We start from the raw sequence: 13,014 nt of genomic DNA on the forward strand, positions 1-13,014 counted from the left end.
CATCAGATGCATTTCTGGCCCTAGAGAACTTTCTTCATGTTGAGATTTAAGGCATTGTTGACTTTAACAGTAAGCAAAACATTTTAAGACTTCTGTTAAATACATAATCTATAGAAAAAAACCAGTAAATCTCAAATCTCTCTTCTCTCTCTCTCTCATTTTAGTTTGTTGGGGTGTTTTGTTGATTTTCTAAATTACATCATTGGGTGAGGAGGTACGTGTCACAGTTGGGGGGCAGATAATCAGAGAACAATTTGTAAAAATCAGTTCTCTCCTTCCATCATGTGGGTCCTGGGGCTCAAATTCAGGTAGTCAGCCTCTTTACCCAATGAGCCATCTCGCCAGCCAGTTTTGTTGGTCTTATTATGTTGTCCTGGATGGCCTTGAACTCAATTTGTAGCCCAGACTGGCCTTGAACTCACCATCCCCTGACCTTCGCCTCCTGAATGCTGAGGTTACACACGTACCACCATGCCTAACTTCCCATAGTGGAATTCTCTAATGGTCTTTTGACTCCAAAGGTTGATTTAGTTATTCCAAGTACTATGGTTAGAAGTGGTCCCCACAAAGGCCCATGTATTAAAGGTTTGATTTCTTGCCTCTAGTACTATTGTAAGTGGTGGAATTTTTAAGAGGTGGGCCTAATAAAAGGAAGTTACATCACTAGTAGGGTACTGCTGAAGGGGTTTGGGGACTCTAGCTTCTCCCCCCCCCCCCCCGTGTGCTTTCTGTCATGATGTGAGCAATGCTGCTCCACTGCCTGTTCCCCATCATGATGCTCTGCCTCACCATAGACCCAAAAGAAATGGAGTCAACCAACCAGGGCCCAAAACCTCTGAAACCATGAGTCAAAACCATGGCATTTCCTGAGTCACTATGTTACTGCTATGGATAAAGAACAGCCCATCTCTTAGTATCCATCTTAAGGCCAAGAGCAGACCTGAACTGCTGAGAGTCTGTTCCTATAGATTTCTTTTGTAACTGTGCTTCAGAACAAGGACCCATTCTATGTTTTATTGAAACAGGGTATCCAGCATGAAATGGGGAAGTAAAAGCCAGAACCCTATCTTACCAGAGAATTTTGCCCTTTCTGATCCCTAGACCAAGACCAACACACACACACACACACACACACACACACACACATACACGCACACACACATTCACACACACACACACACACACACACACCCCATAGGCTGATATTAATTTCTCTCATTGTTTGCAATGACATAAGCATTGTTTGCAGAGCTTGATATGCAAACAAACACGTATACATTATTTGGAGCTGACTGCAACAAAGGGTTGAAAGAGATCAAGGCCATATGCCCAGGTCACAAGAGGAGCACATGGCTCAGTGAGTTTGTCTACATTATAAACAGCCAAGATTTACTTTTTGGTTGCAAGGGTAGGTAAAGGACATTTGTCCAGAGTATATCCATATTGTAAAAGTCATTACCATACCTTTCCTCCCTATAAGTTGTTTAAGTCTGGTATTTTGTTATAGTAATAGAATACTAACACACAAATCTCCTCTAAATGGGAAAAGTACAACAAATACCTTTCTTAATTCCTAGAAATATGTACCTCACATTTATAGCCCTAATATTGAAGAAGGGGAATAACTCTATTTTGTAGTTATTAAAAAATTTCTTTATGAATTTCTTTTTCCTTCACACACACACAAAAAAATGGGAGCCAGGTGTATTGACACATACCTTTAGTTCTAGCCCCCAGGAGGCAGGGGAAGACAGATCTCTATGAGATCCAGGGCAACCTGGTTTACATAGTGAGTTCCAGGCCATCTGGGGCTACAGAGACCCTGTACATAAATCAGTCAATCATCAATCAATCAATCAATCAATCAGTCTTAAAAAAAACAAAAAGATGTGCTTGGAAGGCTGTACTCTTGTTTTTGCCCAGCCTGCTGCTCCTGTGATAAATTCAATAAACCTGTTTTCTTGGGAAAAAAAAAAAAAAAAAAAAGAGCCAGGCATGGTGTGCACACCTTTAATCCCAGCATTCAGGAGGCAGAGTTCAAGGGCAGCCTGGTCTACATAGTGAGTTCCAAGCCAGCTAGGGCTACAGGGAGATCCTGTCTCAAAAAGACCCCCCAAAAAAAAAAAAAAACAAAAAAAAAAACACTGAGATTTTTGCTGGAAAACCTCTGTTAACACTTTTCTGTGTGTCTTTCCAGATTTCATTTATAGTTTCTATAGTATCCCCAGGATGTACTTATATGTAAATGATTTCATTCTTTATTTAGATTGCTCCCTACTCTAAAAATGATGGGATAAAACCAGGCATGGCTGGGCACACCTGTAATTCCAGGACTTGGGAGGTAGAGGCATGAGAATCCAAATTTCAAGGTTAGAGCTGGACTGTAAGGTCAAATTTCAAGGTCAGCAGTTAAGAGTACTTGCTATTCTTCCAGAGGACTTAGATTCAGTTCCCAACACACATGGCAGCTAACAGCTAACATTAATTCCAGTTCCAGGGGATCAGACACCCTCTTTTGGCCTCCTTGGCATGCAGATGGGACACTTACATACATGCAAGTAAAACACTCATACACATAAAATAAAAATAAATAAAATGTTTTTTAAGTTCAAGATCATTCTTGGCTAAATATTCAGTTCAAGATCAGCCTGGGTCACAGGAGACCTCCTCTTTAAAAATAAATTCTTATTGACAGGCATGGTGACACACACCTTTAATTCCAGCACTTGGGAGGCAAGTGGCAAGTGGATCTCTGTTATTCCAATGCCAGCCTAGCAGCCCCAGGCCAGCCAGAATAACACAGTGAAATCCTATCTTTAAAAAAAAAATTGCTGGCGGGGCTGGAGAGATGGTTCAGTGGTTAAGAGTACTGACTGCTCTTGCAGTAGTTAAGAGTACTGACTGCTCTTGCAGTGGTTAAGAGTACTGACTGGTCTTGCTCTTTAGTAGTTTAAGGGATCCCAAAAGGGGCTGGAGAAATGACTCAACGATTAAGAGACCTCAACCGTTCTTGACCTTTGCAGACCTCCTATAATAATGTGTTTGTCTTTCTGTATCTGAGGTACCTGTTTCCTTTACCTGTTCCTGGGGGAACAGGAATCCGCGGAGAGGACTGTGCCTTCTGACTGTGGAGCCACAGCTGGGAGTATGCAAAGAGCCTTTTTGTCTTTCCTCATCCTGCAACTCCAGTGAGCTGGCTTTCCATTGCAGCACCACACACCCAGCTCAGGGAGGAACTCCCTCAAATTCTCAGCTCTCTGAAGAGCTACTCAAAGTTAGACATTTATAATGCTTTGACTCTGTAAAATAAAGCCTTCTTGAGTCCCATTTCTGCAATTAGTGCTTGATCTTCATAATGTGTGTTTTACCATTAAGCAGCCATAGGTGATGGGAGAGATTCTGATTTCTTTGGATTCCTTTCCATCATGATTTCCTGTAGTTGTCTGACAACTCTGTTTTTCTTTCTTAAAAATGCCAACTGGTTTAGTAGGCCTTGGTAAGGATCTATCATGTTGATGGAATACTTTTTTCCAACAAATTAAATTTTTAATTAATTTATGCTTTTGGACAAGTCTTCCTTCCCTCCCCAACCCCACCTCACAAAATAGCATAATATTAAGTCATGAGGTTAGAAAACATGTTTCAGAACATACCGTCTGCCAGCCTTCTTGGCTGCTTGAGTGTGTACACATTCCTGCTCTCTGTAGAAAAAAAGGCTGTTGCACGATTCTCTTGCCTGTACTGTGATAGTTGCCATATCTTCAGGATTGCCACAAGTCTCTCTTAAAAAACCCAGGGGTCTAGGCAGTGCTTCTAGCCCATATACTAATTCAAGAAAGAAAGGTGGTTTATTCCCTCTGAAGAGGACAGTATGAAAGACAAGCTTTTTAGAAGGGGCATAGAAGGCTACGGATTTTTACTGGTCATCAATCAAGTTGTTGATAAAAAGCAATGAGCTTTCGGGGAAGGTAAGATTTAAAGTAGCCCTGACTCAAGATGTGGTGACTATGCAAGATATTAAATGCAAGGCAGTGGTCACCTGACTGCAGCGGGTGCCTCCAGGAAGTTTTTTAAGTTGTGTATCATAGATTCCAGGAGTACTTTTAAGTTGTGATTTTTTTGGAAGAAGTTTTACATATGCTGGGCACAGGGCATGGAGTACCTGGCCTATGGGGGGCATCTTGCCCTCTGTGATTTGCTCTGAATTCACACCGTCTCCTCCCCAGGAAAAAACTATTGATTTAGGACAATATTACCCAGCTTTTTGAACACATACCTTATGCAGATAAATATAAAAGTCTCATACAGTTACTCCCACAGAGATTCTGATATATATAGACAATTTAAAAAGCACTACCTTTGGGCCAAGGCGTAGTGACACATGCCTTTAATCTCCTCACTCAGGAGGCAGAGGCAGGCAGATCTCTGTGAATTCAAGGCCAGCCTGGTCTACATAATGAGTTCCAGGTCAGCTGGAACTGTCTCAAAAAAAAAAAAAAAAGACCAATAAATAAATAAATAAGCAAATAAATAATAAGAAGCACTACCTTCGGGGCTGGAGAGATGGTTCAGCAGTTAAAAACACTGTTCTTTCAGAGGACCTGAGTTCAGTTCCCAGAACTCATGTCAGGCAGCTCACAACTGCCTGTAACTCCAGCTCCAGGAGATCCAAGATATTCCTCTGTGCCTTTCTCTGGCTTTGGCAGGCATCGCCCATGCATTCATACACAGCATCCCCCACCCCACCCCCACATACACAAATGGACATATACATAAGTTATAAATAAAAACATAACCTCTCCTTGCACTCAGACCTTTTGAGACTGCCTGAGAGTGCCTGACAGGGCCTCCAGGGTGACCTGGCCAAATCGCTGTGCCCATCCTCCCGCTTTAGGACCATCTTCAGACCCTCCCACTGCCCCAGGGCTTAGGCTTCCCCGATGACTAGTAGGGACCAGAACATTTCCCATCTCTTCTCCTTGGACCTTGGCTCTATCCATCTGAGGCTACTGAAGTGCTCCTAACTAGCCACGACCACTTGGCCCTCCTCGAGAACTCCCGAGTAATCTGACCAGAATCATCTTGTCCCTCCAATATAAAATCAAAAGAGAAAACCTGAAGCCTAGACCAACCAGTTTTTCATATCCAACCAGAAAGCAACCAAGATACATCAATAATACAAACAGATGGGGCTGGAGAGATGGCTCAGCAGTTAAGAACACTCGTTGTTCTTGCAGAAGACCCAGGTTCGAATCCCAGCACCTACATGGCAGCTAACAACTGTTCATAACTCCAGTCCCAGGGTATTCAACAGCCTCTTCTGACCTCCAAGGGCATTGCACAACACGGGTGCACTTACCTACATGCAGGCAATACATACATACACATAAAATAAAATAAAATATAAATTTAAAATAATAATATAAACAATCAAATTTCAACTCAACAAAGGAAGGTTTGCATTTCATACCAAAATCACAAGCAACAAAAGAACCCCACATGCTAAAACCACAATAAAAATAGTAACAATATGGGAGTAGAGAGATGGCTCAGCAGTTAAGAATAGCTGCTCTTGTGGAGGACCCAGGTTCAGTTCCCAGCACCCACATGGCAGCTAACAACCATTCTTAACTCCAATTCCAGGAGACCTGACACCCTCTTCTGGTCTCCAACAACATAGGTGCACTTACATATATGCAGGCAAAACACTCATCCACATAAAATAAAAATAATAAAACCAGGCTTGTTGGCATACACCTTTAGGCCCAGCACTCAGGAGGCAAAGGCAAGCAGATCTCTGTGAATTTAAGGCCAGCCTCGTCTACAAAGTGAGTTAGTGAGTTCCAGGCCAGCTGGGACTACAAGGAAACCTTGTCTCAAAAACACCAAATAATAATAATAATTATAAACATAAAGCCCTTCAACACTATAATTATTCACGATACAGGCTATGTTAGTGATCTGTCAGTTTAGCCTACTTGGTGAGCTCCAAGCCAGTAAGAGACCCTGTCTCAAAAGCCCAGTGTGGTGACACATGCCTTTAATCCCAGCACTCAGTAGGCAGAGGCAGGCAGATCTCTGTGAGTTCAAGGCCAGCCTGGTCTACATATCGAGCTCTAGACTAGATGGGACTACATGGAGACCCTGTCTCAAAAGACCAAAACAAGAAAAAAAAAAAAAAAACCCCAAAAAAAAAAAAAAAAAAAAAAACCCCACAAATAAATCAAAGAACTAAAAGAGGATAGGGTTAAACTTCTGACTGAATTCACAAGAGTAGAAATAATGAAGAAAACTCAGTCTGAAATGAAGGAGGCTATGAAAAATTCAATAAGCCAATTTTTTAAAAAACATTTTATTTTATTTTTTAATTTTATGTGTGTGAGTGTATTGCCTGCATATAGGTAAGTACACCCGTGTCATGCAATGCTGTGGAGGTCAGAAGAGGGCTTCAGATTCCCATGGAACTGGAGTTAACGACGGTTTGTAGCTGCCATGTGGGTGCTGAGAATTGAACCCAGGTCCTCTGCAAGAGCAGTCAGTCAGTCAGTGCTCTTAACTGCTGAGCCATCTCTCCAGTTCCATAAGCCAATTTTAAATGACAGGAGAAAAACTTACCAATAGAATGAATAAAATGGAAAACAGAATATCAAGATTGGATGATAAAACTGAAGAATTGGACTACTCAAGGAAAGAATATGAAAAATTAAAAAAAAAAACAAGAATGGAATATGCAGGAAATTTGGGACACCATGAAAAGACCCAATTTACACATCATAGGCATAGAATGAAGAAGAATCCCAGGCAAATGATATTGCCCACATCTTCAACAGGATTATAGAAGAAAATTTCCTTAAATTAAGGAAAGACATACAAGCACAAAAAAGCACACAGAACACCAAATAGACAGGACCTGGAAAGAAATTCCCCACGGCATATCATTGTAAAAACATTAAATGCGTCTCAGGACATGGTGCTATGTGCCTTTAATCCCAGCACTAGGGAGGCAGAAGCAGGCAGAGCTCGGTGAATTTAAGACCAGCCTGATCTACATAGTGAGTGCTAGGCCAACGGGAGCTACAGAGAAACCCTGTCTCAAAATAACCAAATAAAAAAAAATTTAAATGTGGCCTGACAGAACCTGAATCCAGCTTCCACATAGTGCTAAGAGATGGAAGCAACCTAAATGTCCCCTCAGCTGACAAGTGGATAATGAAAATGTGGTATATTTACACAACGGGGTTCTACTCAGCAGTAAAGAAAGATGAAATCATGGAATCTGCGGGTAAATGGATGGAACTAGAAACTATTATACCAAGTGAGAAAAACAAACAATGTATGTTCTCCCTCATATGTGGATCCTAGCACCAAATCTTTATATGTGAGTATATATACTGATGTATCTACAGGAACTTGGAGAATGGAAAGGAACCAGGGAGGCGAAGGGAAAGAACAAACCTGAGAGAAAAGAACAGTAGGAAACAGGTGTTACTAAGGGAGAAATGGGTAAGATGGGGGTACTTAAATGGGAGAGAGAGAGGGTTATACAAGGACCTATGGGGATAAAGGGGAAGAAGGAACTCAAGAGAGATGAGACCATAGGATACAAGTATTATCAAGGGAGAGATGGGGAAAATGGGAACACTTTAATGGGAGGCATGGAAAGAGGGTTAGAAAGGGAGAAAAAGGAAAGATAAATAATGCCCAGCTAGTGAAAAAAACGGAATCATATTAGTCCAACAACCTAATGACAAATTACACATAGAATATCTCTACATGAGTCCATGTGTATAGCTGAAGGTTACATAACAAGAAAGTGTCAGCCAGGTGAAACCTTCCTTTGAGTTGTTGGCCAGGGTACTCCAAGAGACTCCCGAAATTACATAGGCTATGGCCACAGCCCTTGATATCCTCCCAGAACTTGACGGTAAGACCCTATTGCTGAAGACAGGACATACTTTGGACACAGGATTTGGAGCAATGGAGCTGGAACTGACCTGGAAGTCACCTCCCCTGAAGGCTAGCTCTCAGCTTTAGAGACCATTACACAAGCTGCTAAGGGAGAACATCAATCGACAGTCTAACACCAGCTTTAAGGGCTAATAACCACATCATTGACCAGAACAGCAAAGTACATTGGTGCACTAGTGGTACTTTTATCTTGGGGGTAATCACCAGCTACCTAATCAAACTTAAAACCCATTTAATGGGAGGAAACTCACGTGTGGTACTGTAAACATACCCAAATACACGTGGCTGGAGAGGTCACATCCCTAGACAAATGTACTTTTTTAATATTTTATTTATTATTTTTATGTGTACAAGTATATTGTCTGCATGTGTGTAAGTATACTTATGTCATGAAATGCACAGGGAGGTCAGAAGAGGGCATCAGATTCCCTGGAACTGGAGTTATGGACAATTGTTAGCCACCACATGGGTGCTGGGATTTGAACACAGGTCCTCCACAAAAGCAGCCAGTGCTCTTAACCACTGTGCCATCTCTCCAGCCCAACAAATATAATTTCTTACTGTGCACCAAATATGAATTTTTATATTTACAAACAAATATCCTAGTCACCACTCATCAAAGAAGCTTGTTTTGCAACAGACAGAGATTATTACAGAGTTCCAAAACTGGTCATACATGGAGATTATCTATGAATTTCCCAAGCCTAAGTGGCACATCTACAATTCAACCTCTACACCTAAGACTCACAGAACATAGAACAAGGAATAAAGAGAACACTAATACATCTCTTTCATCAATGAAGCTCCCTCATACAACAGGGAACCAAGAACACAAAAGGTCACAAATGGTCAAAGTGTAGAGAATAAGAGTCTGTAGAGTGTGGGTCCTTGGACAGGACTCTTAATATTAAACTTCACCCACCCAGGGATCAGGGACCATTGTGGAAGAGGGGGTAAAAAGATTGTAAGAGTCAGGGAAAAGGTGCATGACCATAAAGAAATAGAGTCCTACAGGTTCCTGGGACCTTGCTCATATGAACTTATAGCAACGGTGTCAGCATGCACAAGAACTATGCAATCTCAAGTAGACAAAAACCCAACACGGGACTGTGGAAAAGAACAGCAGGCCCCAATCTTACTTGAAGAATTATTGTCAGCTGATTGCTGCTGGGTGAAGAAGAGCTTATCTTCTTAAAGGAAGGAACTTTAGATAGGTTGACTAGACCTCAGTGGATAAACTTGCACTGAGGGACATTTAGAGACACTAACTTGACATGGTAGGCCTTATCATAAATAACAAACTGCATAAATTCCAATTGGGGGGATGGGCTTTGGGAGACTGCCAACGGGCAGGAGGTATAAAGATCATTAAGATGTTCTGTATGAAATACACAAATATTCAATATAAAAATTACCCCCCAAAAATCCACAAATGTACAGAACAAAGAGAGAGTACTGAAAGATCCAAGAGAAAAACAACAGTCACATATAAAAGAAAACCCATAAGGATTAGAGCCAACATTTCAATGCAAACTATGAAAGCCAGAAGAGCCTGAACCAAAGTATATTAAGTTCTAAATGATCATAGATGCCAACCAAGAGTATTTTACCCAGCAAAAATGTCTATTATAGTTGAAGAGGAAAGAAAAATCTTCCATGACATGAATAGGCTAAAGGAATTCACGTCCACCAAATCAGCCATACAGAGAATACATAAAGCAATACAATGGACTGAAGAAAAGAGCATCTATAGCAAAGAGACAACAGAAAGAAACTAAATGAAGATATAATTGTGGAAACATAAAATTAGAGCAAGAACACAAACAGAAATTAAAATGATGTTAACCAATACACACCTTTCAATACTAACTTTAAATATCAATGATCTGAACTCCCCAGTCAAAAGAAACAAGCTAGCTGAATGGAATAAGAAACAAAATCCATCTTTTTGTTGTCTGCAGGAACCTCATCTCACCTTCAAGGATAGTCACTATCTTAGGGAAAAAGGATAGAAAAAAATATTCCAAGCAAATGGCACTAAGAAACAAACAGGTGTTGCAATTCTAATATCTGGCAAAATAGACTTCAGTCTAAAACTAATCAGAAGAGAAAAAGGGGGGTTACTTCATTCCAATCAAAGGAACAATTGACCAAGAAGATATTATAAATGAGCATATATGCACCAAATATTGAATCACCCAATTACATAAGAACCATACTACAGGTCTTTAAGATACAGATTAACCCCCACTCAGTAATAGTAGGGAACTTCAATGCCTCAATAGACAGGTCAACGAAACAAAGAGTAAACAGAGCGACATCTGGATTAAATGATACCATACATCAAAGGGACCTAACAGATGTCTACCAAATATTCCACCCAAGCACCAAAAGAATATACTTTCTATTCAGCACCCTATGGAACTTTCTCTTAAATTATTCACATACTGGGGCACAAAACAAACCTCAACAAATACAAAAAAAAAAAAAAAATTGAATTCCAGGCATTCTATCAGACCATCATGTAGTAAAACTTAAAATCAACACCTAAAGAAGCCCTAGTAACTATACAAACTCATGGAGATTAACAACACACTTCTGAATGATTAATGGGTCAAAGGAGAAATTAGGAAAGAAATAAAAGTATTCCTGGAACTAAATGTAAGGGATAATACAACACAAAAAAACTTCTTGGACACTTTAAAAGCAGTCCTAAGAGGGAAGTTTATAGCTCTAAGTGCCTATATTAAAAAATCAAAAAGAGCACAAATAAATGACTTAGCAGTGCAACTCAAGATGCTGGAAAGGCAAGAATGAAACCCAAACCCAACAGAAGAGAAGAAATAACAAAAATCTGGGCAGAAATTAATTAAATAGAAACAAAGAAAACAATACAAAGAATCAGCAAATTTAAGAGTTGATTCTTTGAAAAGCCAAACAAGATAGACCCTTAACCCAGTTAACCAAAAGAAAGAAAGAGTAACTCCAAATCAACAAAATCAGAGATGAAGGGGGAAATATCACAACAGACACCCAAAAGATCCAGAACAGTATAAGGGAATACTTTAAAAACTTATACTCTATTAAACTTAAAAACCTAAAAGAAATAGATGAATATCTAAATTAATAGGAACCACAAAGAGATCAGCAGTTTGCACAGACCCATAACAAATAAGGAAATTGAAACAGTAATATAAAACCTCCCAACTTAAAAAAAAAAAAAAAACAGGTCCAGATGGATTCACAGCAGAATTCTACCAGCCATTTAAAGAAGATCTAAACCAATACTACTTAAATTATTCAAAAAGATAGAAACAGAGAGCGAACTCCCAAACTCCTTCTATGAAGCCAGTATTACTCTAATACCCAAATCAGGGTAAAGACACAACAAAAAAAAAGAAAACATAGATGCAAAATTTTTCAAAAAATACTTTCAAACTGCATACAGGCACACAGTGAAAAGATCATCCACTGTGATCAAGTCAGCTTTACTCCAGGGATGCAAGGATGGCTCAATATATGTGTCAATAAATGTAATAAAACATATAAATGGACTTAAAGACAAAAATCACATGGTCATTTCAATAGACTGAGAGAAGGCCTTTGACAAAAGTCAACATGCATTTATGATAAAAGCCCTAGAGAGAATTGGACTGGAGGGAACATACCTCAACATAATTAAAGCTATATACAACAAACCCACAGTCAACATCATTCTAAATGGAGAAAAGCTGGAAGCATTCCCATTAAAATCGGGAAGCAGACAAGGCTGTCCACTATCTCCACTACTTTTGAATATAGTGCTTGAAACTCTTTCTAGAGCAATAAGGCAAGAGAAGGAAATTAAAGGAGTACCAATTGGAAAAGAAGTCAAATTATCCCTATTTGCAGATGATATGATATTATATATAAGAGATCCAAAAATTCTACCAGAAAACTCCTAGAAATGATTATAACTTTCAGCAAAGTGGCAGGTTGCAATCAATCTTCAAAAATCAGTACCCCTTCTATATACCAATAACAAGCAATTGGAGAAGGGGTACATGGAAACCTTCCCATTCACAATAACCTCAAAAAAAATATCTAGGACTAAATATGACCAAAGACATTAACGATCTCTACAGTGAAATTTTTAAATTTTTAACGAAAGAGATTGAAGAAGATATCAAGAGGTGGAAATGTCTCCCATGCTCATGGATTGGAAAAATTACTATTGTGAAAAATGACCATCCTACCAAAAGCAATCTGTAGATTCCATACAATCCCAATCAAAATCCCCATGACATAATTCACAGAATTAGAAAAAAAAATTGTAAAATTCAAATGGAATCACAAAAGACCCCAGATAGCCAAAGCAATCTTGAGCACAAAGAGCAATGGGGGGATTACCCTACCAGATATCAAACTATATTACATTGCTATCATCATAAAAACAGCATGGTGTTGGCACAAAGATAGACACATAGATCAATGGAACATAATTGAAGACCCAAATATGAATACATGCAATTTCAGGCACCTGATATTTGACAAAGTTTCCAGGAGCTCACAGTGGAAGAAAGATAACATCTTCAACAAATGGTGCTGGCAAAACTGGATCTCCACTTGCAGAAGAATCTTTCACCCTGCACAAAAGTTAACTCCAAATGAATCAAAGACCTCAATGTGAAACCTAAAACTTTGAAACTGTTAGAAGAAAACATAGGCAGTACCCTTCAAGATATAGGTGCAAGAAAGTTTCTTTCTTCCTTTCGTGTGTGTGTGTGTGTGTGTGTGTGTGTGTGTGTGTATGTGTGTGTCTGTGTGTCTTTTTGAGACAGCTGTAGCCCCAGCTGGCCTGGCACTCACTGTAGACCAGGCTGGCTTTAATCTGCCAGACATCTGGCTGCCTCTACCTCCCAAGTGCTGGGACTAAAGTCATGTGCCACCACATCCAGTTAGGAAAGAACTTTCAAAATCAGACATCAGTTGGTCAGAAATTAAGGGCAACAATTAACAAATAAGACCTCATTAAACTGAAGAGCTTCTGTACAGCAAAAGAAATAA

The sequence above is a fragment of the Nannospalax galili genome, unplaced genomic scaffold (genome assembly GCF_000622305.1).
Source record: "Nannospalax galili isolate Female #2095 unplaced genomic scaffold, S.galili_v1.0 scaffold286, whole genome shotgun sequence".
Taxonomy (NCBI): domain Eukaryota; kingdom Metazoa; phylum Chordata; class Mammalia; order Rodentia; family Spalacidae; genus Nannospalax; species Nannospalax galili.